The sequence below is a fragment of the Mustela nigripes genome, chromosome 3, assembly GCF_022355385.1.
Source record: "Mustela nigripes isolate SB6536 chromosome 3, MUSNIG.SB6536, whole genome shotgun sequence".
In the NCBI taxonomy this organism is placed as follows: domain Eukaryota; kingdom Metazoa; phylum Chordata; class Mammalia; order Carnivora; family Mustelidae; genus Mustela; species Mustela nigripes.
This window is the reverse complement of record NC_081559.1, coordinates 91,714,255-91,735,744: the sequence shown is the minus strand read 5'-3', so window position 1 is coordinate 91,735,744 and position 21,490 is coordinate 91,714,255. Positions and strand designations below refer to the sequence as shown.

At 39.2% G+C, this 21,490-nt stretch overlaps 1 long non-coding RNA gene across 2 annotated transcripts in view; it reads left to right on the top strand.

Moving 5' to 3' along the window:
* The window catches only part of LOC132013052 (uncharacterized), a 70,605-nt gene extending 63,988 nt beyond the window's left edge, over positions 1 to 6,617 (top strand). For both annotated transcript variants that reach the window (XR_009402861.1, XR_009402862.1), the window contains one exon: positions 6,339 to 6,617. This is a non-coding gene — a long non-coding RNA (uncharacterized LOC132013052). The remainder of the gene's footprint in view (positions 1 to 6,338) is intronic.
* Positions 6,618 to 21,490: the final 14,873 nt, after the last annotated feature.

Here is a 21,490-nt window from a genome sequence, read left to right as displayed (position 1 = left end):
GTTGGCAAATTCTAGCTCTGCACCCTGAGTTGGACCCTAAGATCCTCTTTAGAAACTCAGAACCAGGGCTGTGACAAACCTGCAGATGTTTATATAAACTCTGTCTTCATTCCCTAACCCTTAGGGAACCTGGTGTCTAGGTCAATCATGCTTTTATTCAGTTTCTCCAAGAGTTATCCTCCTGCGATGTGAGAAAGGGGCATCATGTATTCTAGCGGCTGTCAACCAAAAGGATATCTGGAATACAGAACTGAAAGACAAAGTATCTGGTCCGAAAAAGGCCAAATTATGGTGATAACATTTGCATTTAAACAGATCTGATACACAGTGCTTGAATGGAGTATAACTAGGCATTGGTGAGAACATAGTAAGATGAACACAGAACGCAATGAGCAGAACGCATGGAGCAGAGAAGTGTTGTCTCTCTTGGGGAAGAGTTTCAGAAGACTTCCCAGCATGAGGAACCCTGGAACAAGGAGTTTTTGAAAGATGGCATGGTGGAATTTCCAAGTAGCAAGAGGCATTAAGACAGGTATCTGGAAGTCTTAAAATGGTCTGCTGTTCTTGGGAAACACAAAGAAGTTATGAGCGATGCACTTCTGGCCCTGAGAACAAGTATTTGCTCGCTCTCAGAATCCAGATCAGAAGGAACTATGTGCTCATACCATGATGCTGCTTCAGAAAAATACAATTGTTTACTTACTTCCTTGAAATGTTTTGAGCTGCCCATTTTCATCATCTTTCTCAGTGTGACTCTGTCTGCACACCTATTACTTCCTCTTTCCTTAACTACCCTGGTTCCTAGGTCTCCCATCACTCAGTAATTCAGGAAAGATACGAGGCTGACTCAGTCAGAAGGAAACAGAAAAGAGTAATTTAAACATTAAGTGATGGGAACTGCAGTTTTAATCCACATCTATTGCTATCAGAGTCCAGCTGGATTTCAGCTTTGACTGTGAGTTTCTTAAGAAATCATTAAAGTATAGATTTATAGATAGATGATCTTTACCTAGACATGTTACAATATTACATGAGGGTACACGGCCCCTAACCCTTGTGCTCTGAAAACTTAGATCTCTGGTCAGTGTCTTTCTATCCTGCTTCAGCCCTGCTTAGGTCAACAGGATTTCTCCCTTCAATGGAAACAGGGTCACAAGCCACCAGGTGGCAGTGGTTGTTAAAAGCGGATACAAGTTAAGAATATTCTGTTCCTTTTTTCATTCTGGCCATTTCTGAAGAACTTTTAGATGTTCTAAAGTTTCATCTAAAGGTTCTAAAGGTTCTAAAGTTTCATCTAAATGTTCTAAAGGTTCTAAAGTTTCATCTAAAACACCCAGCCAGAACTTTCTTTCCTATGGTCAGTGCCATTCTCTCAATTTCCAAAGTTAGGGATTTTAAATTATATTTCACCCTAATTCTTTAATTGCTGTTATCCAATTAATCTTTACTTCTTGATAAAACACTGTTATCATATAACAACAAATTCTCCCAATGCTTTCTTAGCTACTGAGTAGAATCTAAGCATTTCAGGCTAATAATCAGAACTCTACCAATCCATGCCCATTCACCTTTATAGAACTGTGGAATCAGACAGTGCTGTGCTTAGAAGATGCTTAAAAAATTTTGTCCTTTAACTGATATTGGTATATAATTATAAATATACAAATTTATATAAATGATAATATAAGGGATATTGTCCTTCAACCATATTTATTATGGTCAGATCTATCTGCAAATAATATATCCAAAGCAAGTAAGTCTTTCAAAGCTTACAAACTGCTGACGTATAAAGATTATATAAGATTTCAGTATCACCTCAGAATTGAACCACAGACCTGTGGCAGAAGACTACACATCCCTGTTAGGGCCGATTTAATGTTAAAACCTGTTTAACTATTAGGGCCTGCTTAGCCAGAGAACTCCATATTGCCTAGGTAGCCAATTACATCCAATTACATCCACGGACTTCATTCCGGGAATAAAAACCCCTGTAGTTCTTGGTATGGTTCCGGGTTTCAATTCCAGGAGTAAACGCCTTAACAATAGAAGCCAGGTACCTTGGGTCAGCGGTTATGCCCTATAAAACCAGCCTGTGAGATCAGGAGAGGGTCGCTCTCTTCGGAGGTGGCCCTGGCCAGTCAGTCTGACTTCTAATGCTTGGCATAGAATAAGGCTTTGCATAACTTTCATTTTGTCTCAGTCTCGTTACTTTGATAACAGACCCCAACAATCTCCCTGTGACAAGATGTAGCTTTTTCTTCCATCAGATAAACTCGTTTAGTTCATTCATATCCAGGAAACAAACTCACCAACTGATTTAAGATTTCATGCTGACAGTAATAAGAATTTCATCTTGCATGCATAGAATGGGATTTATAAGTGCATAACATGATTTTACTTATTATATCACTTAAATTTATTATATTATTTGAGCCTTACAGGTATCATGTGTGGTTGACAGAAAAGTATTAGTTGTTCTATTTTACAGAAAAAGGCATTCAATTTTAGTGGAAATAACGTATTTGCTCATGGTGATAAGAACAAGAAGTGGGAGAAATAATGACTTACACTGGATTTCCAGACCCCTGGTTACAAGTACAAACTGGACAAACTTGTAATGTTGGAGAAGAGGCAGGCTGTCACTTTGGCTCACTTTACTACTAGAATCTTCTACCCACGTCTGGAAGAAACTCTGTCTTGGTATCAAGGGATAGTCCAGCAAAATTAATGGGATTTGATTGACTAATGAACTTCTCTGCCACTCAAATGTAATTTCCAAGCTTTTTTTTTTTTTTTTTCCCTCCAGAAACCCTTTTTCATAAGAAAATGTTAAACTGAGGGGTGCCTGGGTGGCTCAGTTGGTTAAAGCCTCTGCCTTTGGCTCAGGTCATGATCTCAGGGTCCTGGGATCAAGCCCTGCATGGGGCTTTCCGCTCAGCAGGGAGCCTGCTCCCCCCCCCCCCCACCGCTCTGTCTGCCTCTCTGCCTAGTTGTGATCTCTGTTAAATAAATTTTAAAAACTTAAAAAAAAAAAAAAAGATAGTGTGAAACTGAGCTGCTCTGGTTGATAGAGAACCCAGAAAACTGCAAGCTTGCCTTATTCTGTTTTCTTTGTGCAGATCCTGAAGTACCTGCAGAACCAGAAGATTCCAAGAAATACAGGGAAAGGGGGGGGGGGGAAGCATTTGCAGGATTTGGGGTCTTTCTTGACAAGCAAAGAAACTGAGTCTAGTTGATCTAGGGGAAAAAACAAAAAGACCTATTGTCTACTTTAATCCTCTTGAAGGCATGGCTTCTCTCGCAGGGGCCCCTGGAAAAGTGCTGATGCCCAGGTGCTCGCCAGAACCAAGCCTGGGGTGACACCTGGGATTGACATGACAAGGGTGCCACTTCTGCTATGGAAACATTTGGCTGTGGACCTGATTCTGCTACTGCCCCCCAAAGTCATCCTTGGTGTCATGGCCACTATCAGCGAAAAGTCTCTGTGACTCTTGCATCCTGGGGTCTCCAGTCCCATTCAAAGTTCAGGAGTGTGTCTGATGGAAGCCCTGGCACCCTTGCTCCAGCTGTGAGGGAGACTGGTGAACCTCAGGGAAGGTGCAGTCCCCAGGGCAACTTGAGGGCCCTGAATACAGGGCCTGGTTCATAGGCTTTGCGGCTTTGGTTCATACTTGTCATTCTCAAACCTAGCCACTCAGACGAATCACCTGGAGAGCTTTGAAGATAAAATAAGTGACAAAATACCACAGGGACCAATTGGATCCGAATCCCTAGAGATAGGGCCCAGGCATCCCTGCATTTCTATCAGTCTCTCCTGGGGATATTAATACACAGTGAGTGTTGAAAACCACTGGCTATGATGGTCTCTAAAGTAGTTCCAGCTCTGTTTTTTGAATTTCATTACAACAAGCCCAGTGCTCTTTCCACGTTTTGCACATTTTACTTCTTAGGAAACTGAGTTCCTCATGCCAAAATGCAGCAAACCCCAGGAATAATCATCCTACTTTTTTGCCTCTCAGCCTGTCCCAGCTTCACAAGAGAAAACCTTTTCTCTCTGTTCTTAAGGTGGAAAGATGCTTTTATATTCTCCCATTGATACATACCCACCCCCCCCAACCAGTGGTCTTCCATGTATCCAGAATTGTCTGACATGAGATGCATCCTTCCTACAGAGACAAATTAGGAATGAAAGGGTGAGAGAAAAAGTCTTTCTCTGGCTTATGAAGGAAAGGTAGCACAGCTTTTCTGGAACATAGTTACGGGCATTCCCTAGCAGTCCAGTCCATCTATTAATTTAACTTCTATCAGGTGCCAGGAACTGTGAGAGGCACTGGGGATCCAATCGTGGCTCAAACACATACTTCCTTGCCCCCTTGGCATTTCAGCCTAACGAGGGAGATTTTCACTGATGTTTTGAAGGCAAAGATCTAAGTTATATCAGAGAATAACAGGCTGGAGGAGGCCAGGAAGGGGACTGGATTATGGGAGTCAAGGACCACCCCTCTGATGAAATGACTCTGGTGCCATTTGAGGAGTTAGTATGGCTAGATCTGATCTAGAATGCAGCCACCAATAGTCCCTGTTTTTCCTCAAGGCAAAGGCAAATTCTTTTTCTCTACTTCAAAAGAGGAGATCAGACAACCAGATGGGCATTTGCTCAACTGGTTTGCTATTTATACTTTGAAACATACTGAGAAATACTGAATCCACTACGGAAAGCAAAACATACAACATTTGGCAAAACCAGTCTCTTGAGGAAATTTCTCAGGAAGTGCTGGGGCCCATCTTTCTTGAACTGTGTCTGTTTAGTAAGATGAAATTTATGCATTTCTGGTTAGCTCACTCAAACCAGTTGCGGAACAAGGCACAGAACACATAGATATTAATCTCTAGTTAATGGCCTCCTGCCTCATAAAAGAAAACGTGTCTTACGTGTTCATCCTTGAATTGGTCAAATTTCTCTTCTTCGGCACATGGGAGATAAGATCTTAGAAATTATTTCCTGAGTGTAGATTTTCAGTGTGATGCTGCCTGTTTTCTGGAGGTGGTCTTTGTGTTTTTTTTTTTTTTTTTTAAGATTTTATTTATTTATTTGAGAGAGACAGTGAGAGAGAGCATGAGTGAGGAGAAGGGCAGAGAGAGAAGCAGACTCCCCATGGAGCTGGGAGCCCGATTTGGGACTCAATCCCGGGACTCCAGGATCATGACCTGAGAGAAGGCAGTTGTCCAACCAACTGAGCCACCCAGGTGTCCCTGGAGGTGGTCTTTGACTTAAAGAGCACTGTCCCATCTGAGCTACCTATTTCTGTGTATTTTCTAGATCAAACTGAAAGAGCAGAATGAGCCCATTAACCCAGAATTGGAATGCCATCCCTAACAGACAAGCCCGAGGTAGAGATCATTGATTCACTTCCTGCGCACACACTTTGGGCACCCAACCTCAAGGACCTCAGAGATCTCACAGGGTGTGACACAGCTGTCAGTAGCTCTGGGCCCACAGGCTATGTGCAGTTGGTTGTAGAACAAGGAATCCTAGTTCAAATACAAGCTTTTTCATGTACTAGGCCTGTGACCACAGGCACTTCATTGTTCTGGGCCACAGTTTTCTCATCTATAAAATGGGGGTAATGACCCTTACCTCACTAGCAAGGTGATGAATATTAAAGAAACTAGTATAAGATTATCATAAACCACAATGCACTTTACAAATAGAAGGTAGTATATTATGATATACTTCTTTTTATTTCCTCTCTATTCCCCACCTTTTGTTTTGTTTTGTTTTGTTTGCAAGACAATTCTGTCAGGCCAACCCGCCAGCACCCCCTGCCCCTGGCAACCTTCTGTGAATCTTTTCCATCAGCACATTTTCTCCATTATCAGATTGCTCTTATCTAGGTCTGAATTATTTCCTTCACCTCTTATTCAAGGCTTGGTTCTCAAAGGTTTTTATGTGCCTGGGTGGCTCAGTCATTTAGCAGCTACCTTTGGCTCAAGTCATGATCCCAGGGCATCAGGCTCCCTGCTCAGCGGGAAGTCTGCTTCTCCCTCTCCCACTCCCCAAGCTTGTGTTCCCTCTCTCAGTGTGTCTCTCTCTGTCAAATAAAGAAAGTCTTTAAAAAAAGAAAAAGAAGAACAATCAGGGAATGCAAGCAAACCCTGGGAAAGAGGAGAAACTCAGGAGAGGTGGGGGGGAAGGGTGCTTTGAAATAGTAGTTAGGGAGATAGAGAAGTACCAGATTAGGGGTCAAGTCTACTGGTGGACACATATAGCATAAAATCAAACTGACATATGTTTTAAAAATGTCAATGTTGATAATGTTTGCTTGTTTCTTTTTTAGTTTGCATGAAGTTCCCTCTATTTGGCATACAGTTCCAGGAGTTTGGACACCCTCTGCCAGCACCACCACACTCAGAACACAGAGTTCATCAGTCTGAAACGAGTCCCTCTTGCTGCTTCTTTAGAGTCTACTCCTCTCCTGACCTTTAACCTCTGCCAACCACTGAACTGTTCTCTCTTGTTATCAGGATTTTAAAATGGGAAATGAAAATTTCCAAACCAGTTGGTAAACATGGTTTCCTTCCTGTGTCAGCATTGCCCTTGCTCTGGCTTTTCGTTGTGTTTTAGCTCATAGTGATAAAGTTAAAGAAGAGCGAGTGTTTCCTAAGCATTCCTATCATTGTTTTGGCAAATGCTCTCCTGCCTGGGTGCCAGAAGAAGGTCCTGGGGGTGGGGATATACTGTGTTTGCAAAAATGAACAAGATCGCATAGAAAGGCCATTTTCAGCATCGAACTGCAACCCTGGTATAAAATTAGAATTGCTTCTCAAGGAGAAACAGCCTTTATTAAAGTAAGTACAGATTCTTTCAGGAGAATCCCAGGTTTGATATAACTTTTAATTAAGTTTCTCAAAAGCTGGAACTCATTTATTCTTCCCTCTGTCTGCCATCTAGTAGCAGTGTGCAGAGCCCTGCATTCACTGAGATCTTGCTTTGAATTCTAATTCCTCTTTGAGTTTTTCTACATAATTTTGGTTCGTTCCATGAGTTTTCTAAAATTATTTGTTTGAATATCATCAATATCTCCCTCCACTCTCTCTATGGAAATCTCTTTGGATATAGCTATTAAGGAGTCTGAGCTATCTCGTCTCCATACTGGATTGCAGTTACTATTTTAGAACCAAATTAAACAAAATGAATTCCCTAAACAAATTAAATTCCAATATGCATTCATTGCTTATCCTGACTGGAGATAAAAAGGTGATAAAATGAACCTTCGAAAAATGATTCTAACAGCAAATTTAGGAAAAAGACCTGAGCTTTTTACCGTGTATCCGAGTAGTGAAAGGCCAAATACTGTGAAGTTTTAACCAACTTTGAAACTCCAACCAGCGTTTCCTTTGGCATCCAAACTAAAAGCAGACTATACAATACAGAGCAGGCCTTTGCGGGAGACAAAAATCCATCTGCCTTTTTTCTTTCCTCTATTTTTTTTTTCTTTTTGTGGCATGACATTCCAGAGGCAAGGGAGCTCACATGTGTATTCAGGATTCCCAAAAGTATTTTGGAAATTAAATACTTTGAAAAGTATTTAATTTTCAAAAGTTAACAAGTTAATTCCACATACCTTCACCATCCTTGACCTATGTCTCTTGTTTCTGCTAGAACTGTGCCGATGGAAACATTTATTTGGCCTAGCCAAGTAGAGAGGCTTTGTATGCACTTTCTATACATTTATGCCTCCTTCTTTAACTGTGCGTTTATTGGCTGCAGATTTCACTTGACTGCACAAAATGCGTTCATAATCAATAACTCTGAAATGTAACAGCAATTGTGTTTATAGAAGGCCATATTCTAGCTACTTAAACTGGCCGACACCCCATGTATAATGTCTGATTATAGAACATTGTGGGAAAGGAGCTAGCCCTTTAGGTCCTATAGGTATCTGCAATTACTCTTAGAGTCCTATACAAGAAATAATAAAAAATGAACATTGATATGCATGTTTTTTTGTTTTTAATTAGCCATATTGACAAACAGATCGTAGTTATTTTGTACTGCCTGAAAGCATATGGGTAATTAGTATGATCTCCTTATGTTTTCCAAATAGTGCACTAGAATGGTATAATATATGCTTACCAATGGAAAAATAGCTTTGAATTTAGGGAAGAAGGAATAACAAAGAGTCAGAGAATGAGGAGGACAGAGTGCCAAATATCTCAGAGATGGCATCCTGCTTCCAACTAGAAATACTATGTCTCTAAATAATGAGTTTAAACTCAAATCGTCTTAGAATTTTAGAACTGGAAGTGAGATGATGGGATCTAGTTCTTCACATTTGAAGAAACAGAATCCCCACTGGTCTAAGTGCTTGTTCCAAGTCACACAGGGAGCTAGTGAGTAGAGTCGCAAGAAGAGCCAGGAGGTCACACACGACTTAATAACTTCCTCTGACTGTCTGAGGAGAGAAGGACTTCTTGACCCTACTCATTGGCCAACTCTGAAACTTTCAGAGGGGAGTCCCAGGGGCCCCTGAGGGTTCTTTTTCATGAGTTTAATGAGCCCTTTTGGATTCCCAAGAGGTAATTTCCAAGCAAATAGCCTTTTCATAAAAAAAGCCAATCTTTCCAATGACCTGAGGGTGTCAATGATCAGAGTTAATCATCCCAGCTCTTTAAGATTTCGTGAATACCATCCTTCCTTTGACACTGCAGCTATCATACTAACTATAATAATATCATATAATATGTAACATATAATATCGTAATAGGTACAATAATATCATAATGCAGTGAAAGTATCTTTATCTTCACTGTTTTACTGTGATTTCCTGGCACTCATTGAGCACTCACTATGTTCTAGGTATTTTGCTTTATGCTTTTTATATTTAAAATCTCACCACAAATTAAGATAGTGAGCACTTATGCTGGTCATTGATGTCAGATCCATTTCTGGTTCTTCTGCTCTGTTCAGTATTTACAGGGTGCTCAATCCTGCAAGTTATATCACTCGTGCTTTTTGCCAACTGCTTTTCACTCAGCTTTAGTAAAGGGGGAAACTGGTAAAGATGAGAGGGTGGGAAGAGGGAAGATGTTAGGTATTTCAGTCCATTTCCTTTGGTTTCAGGCAGCATCTCCAAGAGTAGTGTTGTCCCCTCCACTGTTCTAGTTCTTACTGAGGAGGCCAGGCTCCAGAGCTTTGGTAACACATGTCCTCCCTCTATCCTGCCAGCTCCATGGGTGGTGGGAGCTTCCTGATGGGTTGCCTCACCATCTCTGTTTGCCCTTTTGGCCCTTCCAAGATCTTTCCAACTGGTTGCCGGTATTAAAAATTCCCTCTGAACTACCTGACATGGGTTCTGCCATTTGGACCAAAACTCGGCCAATAGACCATATTGTCCTCATCCTATAAATGAAGAAACTGAAGGTTAGAGAAATCTGTCTTACACCAGAGACATTACTATGTACTAGACACTCTGATGAACATTTTATACACATTATTTCATTTAATCCTCACAAAACTATTATAAAAGAAATGTTATTATTTCTATTTCACAGATTGAAAAATGAGGCTTAACGAACATAACCTGCCCAATGTCATACTATAACTGGCAATAATACTATATGTCTTATTTTTTTTTTAAGATTTTGTTTATATGACAGAGAGAGAGACACAGCACGAGAAGGAACACAAGCAGGGAGAGTGGGAGAGGGAGAAGCAGGCTTCCCGCAGAGCAGAGAGCCCAGTGCAGGGCTGGATCCCAGGAGCCCCGGATCATGACCTAAGCTGAAGGCAGATGGTTAATGACTGAGCCACCCAGGCACCCCTATGTCTTATTTTTAATGGCATAGTTGTTTCAATTGAAATTTATTAGCATGGAGTTTATGATGATTTTGATTTCGGATGCCTGGGTGGTTCAGCCAGGTAAGCATTTTCCTTTAGCTCAGGTCATGATCCCAGGATCCCGGGATCAAGGCTCTTTGTTGGCATGGAGTCTGCTTCTTCCTCTGCCCCTCCCCACCTTGTGCTCTCCCTCTTTTTCTGAAAAATAAATAAACAAAATCTTTCATAAGAAACTATACACTTTTTGCAGCCCACAGTATTTGAAGAAAAAAAAAAAACAACACTAAAAGCTGTTAATCAGAGGAAAATGAAAATTAAAACTACAAAGACATACTGCCGTATACCCCCAGAAGGCATAAACAAAAGCGACTGACAATACCAAGAACTGATGAGAATGTAGAACAACTAATATCTTTATATTTGGCTGATGATTATGAACATTTGCAAATCTTTTTAGCGATATCTTCTAAAGCTAAATAGTTGCTTATTCTATGATATAATTTCACTCATGGTAACAAAAATAAATGCATCAGAAGGCATGTATGAGTGTTTCCATCAGGTTTAGTTATAATAGCCCCAAACAAGAACAGCCCAAATTTCCATTAAGAGAATAAGCAATTAAACAATATTCATTAGGGGTACCTGGGGGTCTCAGTCAGTTGAGCATCTGACTCTTGGCTTTGGCTCAGGTCATGATCTCATGGGTTGTGGGATGGAGCCCCAAGTGGGGCTCCATGGTCAGTGGGGAGTCTGCTTGAGATTCTCTCCCTCTGCCCCTCCCCTCATTCCATGCACACAAACATGTGCATTCACTCTCTCTCTAAAATAAATAGATAAATAAATAAATCTTTAAAAAATTTATACATTATAATAATATCCAGCAATTTAAAAAAAAAAAAAGAATTAACTGCTGAAGTCCCTTCCCTTCAAAAAAGTTGTGGGCAAATTCCAAAAAAGGTTATGAAGAGAAAATATCCAGACATAAAAGAATACATTCTGTATATCCCTTATATATGAAGTTTAATAACAGGAAAAACTAATCTATGGTGATAAAAATCAGAATGGTAGTTATATGAGTTGGGGAGGGAGTACTATTGATCGAAGATATGAGTTAGTCTTCTAGGATGTTTACATATACAAAGCTTCCTCAAGTTGTACACTTGAGATTTCTATACTTTATTATATGTAAATTATCCTTTTTTTTTTTTTTTATGTAACATTTAGTTCTAATGGACATGTGTATCTTTTTAGTCTCCGGATCATGCAAAAGCAACGCTTCCCGGATGGGAAAATATTCTAAACCAGCATATACCCAAACACATGGGTCTGTACCAAATGCCAGAGTAGTCTGCTTACCATTACCACTCCCTTTATAAAAAATTCTCTTACATGAATCCTTTGCCTTCACAGATCCCTAATTCAACATTAGACCTCCTCTCAGAGTCACTGAGACAGTAATTGAGATGATCTGTATTATGGATTCAGGCAAAGCTTGCTTGATGAATTATATTCTTTTATGTTTGTTTTTGTTCTCCTAACTGCTCAGTTACTAATAATATATCAGGTTTCAAATATTTACCAACTTCTATCTTTGGAAGATCTAGACCTTTCCAGGTGAATTTTTAAATATTTAGATTTTTAAATAGGAACTCTCTATTTCTTCATTGTCTTGTCTCATTACTCATTCTTCCTATAAGCAATTCTTACAAGTTGTAATCTCTAGAATACCATCGGTTGTTCTTCTATAGTTCTTAGCATTATTTGTCTACTCACCCATCCTCTTTACATCTCAACTAATAAGTCTCCAAATATTTCTTCTGCATTATTTCATTTGGTTTGTCTCCTCTTTTCCTGGTTTTTTTGGACCTTTTTTCATTTTTTTCTGTTCTAAGTTAATTAAAATGAATTATTATAGATTTTAATTTATTTATCAGAGAGAGAGAGAGAGCAAGCAGGGGTTGCCACAGGCAGAAGGAGAAGCAGGTTCCATGCTGAGCAAGAAGCCTGATGTAGGACTTGATTCCAGGACCCTGGGATCATGACCTGAACTGAAGGCAGATACTTAACTGGCTGAACCACTCAGGCCTCCAAAAACAAAATCATTATAAACTTCATGCTAAGAAAGTGTAATTGAAACAACTATGCCATTAAAAATAAGACATATAGCATTATCACCAGTTGTGTGAACTTAAGCACCTTACTCTGACAAAACGTGGCCAGGAATATTTCATGTACAGCCAAGGGGCTGCTTATGCAGAGACTATCTTCAGGTTACCATTTATGATTTATTGAATATAGTGGCTTAGCTAGTTATGATTACACCTATTTTTAGTTTCACAAGCCCTCAGTAATTTATCTTTTTTTAAAAAAAGTACTTCAAGAAACCTTAAAGATCATCTAGTCTACCTTATTTCCCCATATTTATATATGGTAGAGATAGTAGGAGGTGGAGAAGGCAGCTTAAAGCAGTTACATCATTTCCCTAACATCATTTATCTACTAAGAGGCTAAGCTTGTATAGCACCAAAGTCTCTCCCTTCTTGGCTTATTTCTATACTTATGAGAAACTTAGCCAAATGTCCTGTTAAGATTCTAGTATCTATCATATTTACCTGACATTACCAATCTAACTGAGGTCATGAGCTCTAAGTTTTTATGTACTGTAATTTCAAACTTCCCTTCAAGATCACAGTTGGGTAAAACTGCCTGCTAAATTTCAAATAAACCAGCACATTAAATGAACCAACCAGTTTGTATAAAATACCTACTTGTCTGTCATGAGAAAATAAAATGGGACTCTTCTAAATATTTGATTAAGATAGTTTAACAACATTGCCATTATCATCTACATATATGTGATACAATGGTGCATATGACTAAGCACAATGTTCAAAAGTCTACAGACCAGAGTAAATAAAGATAGCTGAAGAATTTTGTGTACAGTAAAATGGGTTCTTAGTGATGTGGAGAACAAAGGCAAAAGAAAAAAAGAAATTAAATTTCCGTTTTGCAATCCATTGCAAGAACTTGAGACAGGCAGAATGACTTTCCTTAAGGAGCTTAGCAGCCTTGGTGTTAATATTTTGCTAAACAAAAAGGTCCAATCTCCAGGACCCTATAAAAAAATCCCTTTGAGGGATGCCAGGGTGGCTGGGTGGCTCAGTTGGTTGAGTGTTCTACTCTTGATCTCAGCTCAGGTCTTGATCTCAGGGTCATGAGTTCAAGCCCTGGCTGGGCTCCACACTGGACGTGGAGCCTACTTAAAACAAATTAAAAAACAAAACAAAACAAAACAAAAAACTCTTTGGATACTTCCTTCATCTCTACCCCACAAGATTTATGTTTGTAATCATCCCCCAAACATACGGTCCACTGATATACATCTGAAGGGTCTTGTGACTATAAGGTTTTACTAAATAGCAGTAAACGACCTTATCCTAACAACAGCTAGCCCCTCAAGGTCCTGAAAAACTTTGCTTGCAAATTCCTTAGAGACTATGCTATCCCAACCCCTCCCAACTTGAAAGTATATAATCAGCCACTCCTCACAACCCCAGTGTGGGTCCTGTCCCTGTGCTTTAATAAAATCACCCTTTTGCACCAAAAATGTCTCAAGAATTCTTTCTTGATTGCTTTCTCCCAAATCCCAACATTTTCAAATCATTTTGGCATCCAAACATCCAGCTAGAGTCCTCTCATCTAGATTCCATGTCTCGGTACAAACTTGGTGAGTGCGTTCTCTCCTCTTCCTTTACTTTCATTCCAGGGGATTTTCAAGGAGTACTGTCTTATTGGTACACTTTTATGTCAATTTCTCAGGATGCAATCCTCTGGCCCATGTTTACTCCATGGTAAGGAGAAAGCCTGCCTCTCCTAGCTGGAATTTAATACCCTGGTCAGAAGAGTAATAAGACCCAGAATCTTGATGCCCTCTCTTTATTCCTGTCATTATACAAAGTTGTCTGTCTTGGACATGGAACAGTCACCTAAGTCACCAGAACACCTGCCAACCTTAAGACTCCTGTGTGAGTGTTCCCCCTCATTGGTCTAATGTAATCCCCTCCACATCTCTGGTCAAGCCACTTCTGACCACAAGACCTCCACTCAGAGCCAATAAAAACCAACACTCAACTAAATAAGTTTCAACCAGGAACCATTTCCTAGGGAATTTGGTTGTAAAGACTACTTGTGTTAAAATGTTACTTAGACCATGATGGATTTCAATCTCTACTGTTTTCCATCAATGTCTCCTATTAACTACTTAAATTACAAAATTGGGCAACTTCCAATTGTAAAAATTTTCTAGTATTTTCCATGGGTTAAAAATGACAAGTTCACAGCACAGTCTCAGAGCACCATGAGGCAAGGCAACAGCACAGCAAGGCAAGGCCTTCCTCAGTTCCCAAAGACCCTCCCTTGGAATACCTTTTAATCCACTGGAAATAATTCAGATTGCAAAGTTTAAGAAAGGACTAATCTTCTCTAACACTGGATGGCCTCAGTATGAACTATTAGTTAGATCTCATCTGTAGGAAATAGGGTAAATGGATACAGATATACCGGGTCCAGGCCTTCATGGTTCTAAATCAGAATCCAGACCTAAGGGCCTCATGTGGAACGTGTTTGGTCACTAACCAGGCCAGTAACTTCCATCCAGATATATTGTCTAAATAGGCCTCTTCCTGATCGAACTCATGTTGCTGGAAGAAACACAGGCCATCTCTAACAAAGGGGGTAGGGATGTTCCCCCTTTTTCACTGTGCCTTCTCTTAATAGATGTGGGCGAATCTTCCTCATTCATTTCCTGGGTTAATGCTTACTAACCAACCAACTGTGGTTGTTTCCTTCAGGATGAGGACTTTAAGGAATATTCCCAAGCAAATGCCACAACTCCTTTTTGTTTCAGAGACATTCCCTGTCTTCTCTGGCCAAACATGGACTGTATATTTCCACTTTATTGGAAAAAAGCTTGGCCTCTGCTCATCTGTCTGAGCTGACCAGAACAAGGAGTCCTCTTTCTTTGTCTTCTGGCAGCACTTCCCCTCTTCTGCTCCTCCTTCCACTTTTCCTATTTCTGCACCACCTTTGGCGTGGTCTGTATAACTTGGTTCCTACACCAGCCTGAGTGTCTCTGGTGCCATTGGCACCTGGTCCTTCTAACCTTGCTATCAAAGGAGCAAAGAGCACCCCCAAGGACTTACTCTGCCTACTTCAGATATCCCCACTGGTGCCCCAGGTAAAAATGAACAATGGGGAACAAATTGATGGGCTTTCAAGTGGACCCAGGTAGAACATAACTCAATATTTAAACTAATTTAAGCTTGTTGGTTTAATTAAGATAAACATGTCTTTGAAGTCATCAGCATTTAATATGAAACTTTTGTTCTACCAAGGTGTACTGAAGGTCAAATAGGCTCGTATTATGTTTGTTGCAATTTGTTAGCAAAAAGATGACTTAAAATGATGGTTAATTTTCTCTGTCTCAAATTCTTTGTGAGTAATGGCTAAGAAGCTTTCAAAGTCTTTGGTAGCCAGAAACTTTAAAGTTTTCCTTGGGTGATAAATTGGGATTGAGTTCATTGGACATTTTAGGTCTTTTCCAAGTAGGATGTGCTTTTGACTTCTTATTGCAAGGAAACTAAAGATAATTGGGCCTGTTGGAAGATTATTTGTGCTTAATTGATTCATAAATTTGCCATCTAAAGAATTCTGGACCAACAATACATAATTGGTTACTACTTAGTTTTCACTGGAGACTAAGGTTTCTAAGAGTTAAGACTGATGGAAATAAGGAAAGCAACTCAACATGTAGGAAAGTAGGAGATGTATTAGAAATAGGAACATATTTTTTGAAGGTAAATAGTCATTTTGTCCTAAAATGAGATTGGTTATTTGGAGAGAAATGGCTTGGGACAAAATCTGAATGCAAAAGAAAGTTGTAGAAGGTTTGTGAAGGGAAATCGTTGGAAATATATTTTTTGTGTGGCTGGGATGGACTAAAGTTAAAATGAATGGGTTTTAAAAATACACTGGTATAAAACTGGAATTCTGCTTTCTCTCTGTTAAAGAGACAAAGTTTTGGGGTACCTGGGTTGCTGAGTGGGTTAAGCCTCTGCGTTTGGCTCAGGTCATGATCTCAGGGTCCTGGGATTGAGTCCCATGTCCAGCTCTCTGCTCTGCAGGGATCCTGCTTCCCCCTCTCTCTTTGCCTACCTCTCTGCCTGCTTATGATCTCTCTCTCTCTGTCAAATTAAAAAAAAAAAAAGTTTTCTTGGATTGTCAGTCTTCTCTGAGAAGAAAATAGAAACAAAGCTTTCTGTTTTCTTTGTTGATCCAGAAAAAAACCAGTTTCTATGTTTTATTTTTATAAGGTTTTTAATGATCTGTAGCCCCTACTTATGAATTGCTTTAAAATATTCTAAGGTTTTAACAAACTTCCCCAAGATTTAAATTATAAACAAAGTCTCTGACTAATTAGTCTTGCTTGTTTGGTAAGTCACTCTCTGGTATAAGATCATCAGTTAATATTCTGATTATTCAAGTGTTATGTGTCACAGAAATAACTGAATTTTCTTGTCAGCTACATCATAATGAACTCTATATCAGATCATTAACAGTGTCCATTTCTAAGTTTTTGTTATTTATGACTGTTCTGATGCTCTTGTGAAATGTGCTTCATCTTTAAGAAGATTCATTAAAAGGACTTTAGGAAAATATAGGTATTTGGCATCTTTGAGATCCTAAAATTCGAAAAAATGGGTAAGAATTTCAGAACTAAATAAAAAGCTACATTCAAACTGAGTAAGAATTAGTAACATGGGACTAAATGAACCAAAGAAGAGGATTATAGTTTTGTGACTCTTGTTTGAAACACTGCTGGTTCTCTAATGTTTGTTTTTCCAGATTAAAGAGACTTTCTCTTAAGATATCTATGACTTACAGAAATGTGATAAAATATTCCTTGAATGAATTAAAGTGTTAAACATTTCTCTCTCTCTACCTGAATCCTCTGAAGTTCAAAAAGTCTCTGTAAATATTCTTTCTTTTATGGCAATCATAGTTGTTTGCATAAGTTCAATAAGAATCTGTTCTTCTTGTAATAGGACACCATTGGAGAAATTGGTTATTTTACCAAGGTTTGAATGGAATGTCATATATGAGAAACACACACCTAGACTCAGATATGACCAGACAGCTTTAAGGAATTGAGGTTGACTTTGTGAAACACAGAGCCACAAAGACCTTCAGAAATCTTGGCCCGATACTTTGCTTACCAAGTTCCCAGCAGCCTTACCAGGTAAAGAAAGAATGTCACTTCCTGGCAGGTGCAGGAATGTCAGGATGCTTTGGGAACCTTGAGAAGATGAATTCACCCAAATCTACAGGTATTGCAGTCATATCTCATGGCAAGTACTTAGCTTGGTTTCTGGCCTAAAGACACTACTAAAAGTTCAATCTAGATCCCTTATGAAGAGTTCCAGCAAAGCAAATTTTGAAAGTTCTATATGGCCAATTACAATTCTCACTGAGCTCATGTAACTAATTAGGCCAACTATGTTAAAAATTGGACTTGTTTTACAAGCAGTTTGTTTCAATTTGGCCATCTCTGGAAATAAGGGTGATCCTAGAGAGAAAAATTATGTTTCAGTAATGCATTTTAAGGATGTTAAATTCTAGTTCTGATTAACTTTTGAGTATTGGTTGCTTGCCTAAGCTAGACAACTTGAGGTAAATTTCAGAGAGATTGCCATGATAGCTCATGTATAGACAGTTTTCATGTTTGTTATTTTGTGGGGATAGTCACATGAGCCCATGAGCATATGACTATTTGAGCAACTGAAAAAAATGGGATGAATTTTCTCCCCAATAATTGTGTAACTCAAGTAGCACCTTGACCAATTCTGTGTGGCTTGAATAACAAAATCACTCCTTAAAATCCAAAAGACAACCACTCCATAAGATTAACTATGGATTTGTGTAAATAATGGACAACCCTCTTTCTTTATTATTGTATTGGGTGTTATACTTAGGGATACCCATATACCCAGACAAGTGTTCTCTCACTTGCCAGTGAATCCTCATAATTAGGATATTGTTAAGGCTAAACATCAAATGGTTTTATCCCTTAGCTGTATATGTCCCAGGAGCTGCCTCTTATGATATAAAACTGCAAATAGAGGCCTTATCCAGGTATACAGTGACTACCTTGAACTAAGCTAGACATATAGTCATGCACAAATTCAGAAGGTGACCCTCCAAAACCAAATGATCCCTGATATCCTGACTGCAGCTCAAGGAGGAACCTATGCTTTATGAAAACAAAGTGTTGTGTATATACCTCAGTTGACCATAAACATGTGCCAGGATTCTATGAATACCCAAAGGTGGGTAGGTGTTTTAAATAATCTCTCTTTCGGGACGCCTGGGTGGCTCAGTTGGTTAAGCAGCTGCCTTCGGCTCAGGTCATGATCCCAGCGTCCTGGGATCGAGTCCCGCATCGGGCTCCTTGCTCCACGGGGAGCCTGCTTCTCCCTCTGACTCTGTCTTCCACTCTGTCTGCCTGTGCTCGCTTTCGCTCGCGCTCTATCTCTGACAAATAAATAAATAAAATCTTTAAAAAAAAAAAAAAAATAATAATCTCTCTTTTTCCTTTAGTGATTTTTTAAACTCCTAGATTGGAAGAGGATTTTTGTCAACTGACTCTGATTTGTTTTTCTTTTTCTTTTTGTTACTCTAATCATGGTTTGCTGTTTTCTCCCCTGTTTCTCCACCTGGTGCTCAGACTCCATCACTGCCACATCTTCAAGCCAACAGGTGATCCTTTGTACTGAAGGAAATTTTATATATGTGGTCTCCCTTGGATTCAGCCGCCTCTCTTTCATAACTCCTATACATATAAGTCCCTGACTGATCAATGTTGACCTATAGGCAGGGACATCTCTATGCCCCTATTCAGCAGGAAGAAGTTCTAGAAGATGAGACCTTCCACTTTCAGCAACCTTGAAGATTTAAGGGTCAAAATTATTCAGGGGAGAATGATGTGGAGAACAAAGGAAAAAAAATAATAAATTTCCCTTGCAGTCCATTGACAAGTACTTGAGCTATCTCAAGTAATCTTCCTCGTGGAGCTTAGCTACTTCGAGGGTAATACTTAGCTAAAAGCAAAAGGCAACTTCAGCTTGACACTAGCCCAGCCTCCAGAATCCTATTAAAAATACCTTTGGAACCTTCCTTCCTCTCTGTCCCCACAAGATAAATATTTGTAATTATCCCCCAAATATATGACCCACTGATATATCTCTGAAGGGTCTCAGGACTGTAAGGTTTTACGAGACAGTAGTAAATTACCTTATCCTAAGGATAGCTAGCTCCTCAAGATCCTAGAAACCTTGTTTTCAAATTCCTTAGAGACTGTGCTATCCCTAACTGCCTCCTAACTTGAAAGTATATAATCAGCCACTCCTCCTGGCCTCAGGGCATCTCTTTCTGCCCTGTGGGCCCTGTCCCCATTCTTTAGTAAAACCACACTTTTTGCACCAAAGATAACCCAGGAATTCTTCTTTACTGATTGTTCCCAAACCCAAACATTTTCACACCATTGCCATTTTGCTACTGTTTCTTCCTCTTTTATTTGTTTGTTTTTTGATATAGCACATACAAAGCCATACGAATAAAGGGAAATAAACAAAAAGCAGAATCATACTCATAAACACAGAGAACTAACTGACAGTTTCCAGAAGGGAGGGGTGTGGAGTTCGAAAAATAGGTGAAGGGAAGGGGGAGATACATGCTTCCAGTTTGGCAAGAATAAGTCACAGGAATAAAATGCACACCTTAAGGAATATAGTCAATGATATTGTAACAGTGTTTCAGGATTTCTTTTCCTTCGCTGCCTGTGGTTCTTGGTCAGGTGGCTTCGGAGAATGAAGAGATAGACCAGGAGAAGAGTGGTGGGCAGCAAAGTTTACTAAGAGATAGTACAAAGCTCCTGAAGAGGGCGGGGGCCTGAGATGGTTCCCATTAGGGCTTCTAAGTCTAAGGGTTTTTAGGAGAATGTTGGCAGACTGCTTTAATCTGATTAAATCTCCCTGTACCTGTCACCCAATTCAGTTTTTGTCCACTGCTTATCTACCTATCAGGTAGTTGTTCACATGGGAAAAGGAGGAGGTATCCTTCCAGAATGATGTAGAGTAACAGGACAGGTTCCTTTTCCTTTTAAAGGTAGTTTCCTCGTAGGATGGGGGTCCTTTGCCCCTGCCTGCCTTACTTGCTCCTATCCTCCATTAATAGTGATATATCAGGACAGATGGTAGCTACACTTGTGGTGAACACAGCATAATGTATAAACTTGTCAAATCACTATGCTGTACACCTAAAACTAATGTAACATTGCATATCAGCAATACTCAAATAAAAAATTTTAAAAAATTTAAAAAAAGTAAATAAGGGATACCGTTTGCTTGTTGACCTAGCATGGATAATATTATATTACTTGATGACAGGAAGAATACAGAATTACTCTACCTTTTTGTTGTCATTGTTCCAGAGTTCTCTAACATGGAAAATAATCAAGTTGAAAAGGTACAGAGTGGTAAGAAATAGTGTGATATAATTTTTTAAGAAATGGTCCATGACGTTAAACAAAATGAATTTGAATCCAGATTCTTTTCTCATGCGTTACATGATTTCATCCAACTTATTTGTTCTGAGTCTTGCTTAATGATAGCAATCGTTCCATTCCCAGAGGATTAAGAGTATTATGAGATAATGTGTGAAAGGCACTTTGACACAGTAACAGCGTAATATATCGTAAGTAATAGAGGACAGAAGCCCCAAAGAGGGATGAGAACATCTAAGAATTCTAACTACGACAATCTTTCAAAGCCTAGAAGAATCACATCCCAATGTACTGAAATAATTTATAAGAGCAAAAATGATGTTATTGTCAGTAACCTTTGAGAAGTCACAGCAAATGATAGTTTGCTAGACTGTTGCCCCAATTTTTAAGAAAGAGGGGAAAAGAGGATTCATAAAATTTAGTAATTCCAACCAGCCTGCTAGATGTTTTAATCCCCAGGGACATTCCAGATTCAATATGGATTATGAAGCAGATAGTCTATTTGTAATTGTAGAAAGGAAGTTGTGATTGCTGAAACCAGCATTAAGTCAAGTGCAAGTCACACTGAAAGCAACAAGATTTTCCTTTTTGTGGAGGGGCTGAAAGACTAATCAGAGAAATGCCAAAATGCCACAGACATGGCATATCTGCATTTCAACAGGGCATATGGCAAAGGTTTTATGAATATTAGGTTTTAATATGTTAGTATGCATTATAACTATCAGATAAATCTACTGAACGCTTTTTTTTTTTTTTTTTTTTTTTTTTTTTTTGTAAAACAGCAAGTTACATCTGAAAGAACTTGGGTTGGGCAGAACATCATTGAGAAATATTAGTTTAGTCTAACCTGGACCCTAACAATCTGTATCAGTTAGACAATTTTTGGGATATTGTGTTTATTTGCAGACACCAATTTTTTAAAGAATCCCTGACAAACTAGTATGTCCAAAGGAAGAAACTAGCATAATGGATTATATAAAGCTATAGTGGAAATGAAATAATTAGTCATGGACTAATTTCCATTTCCATTA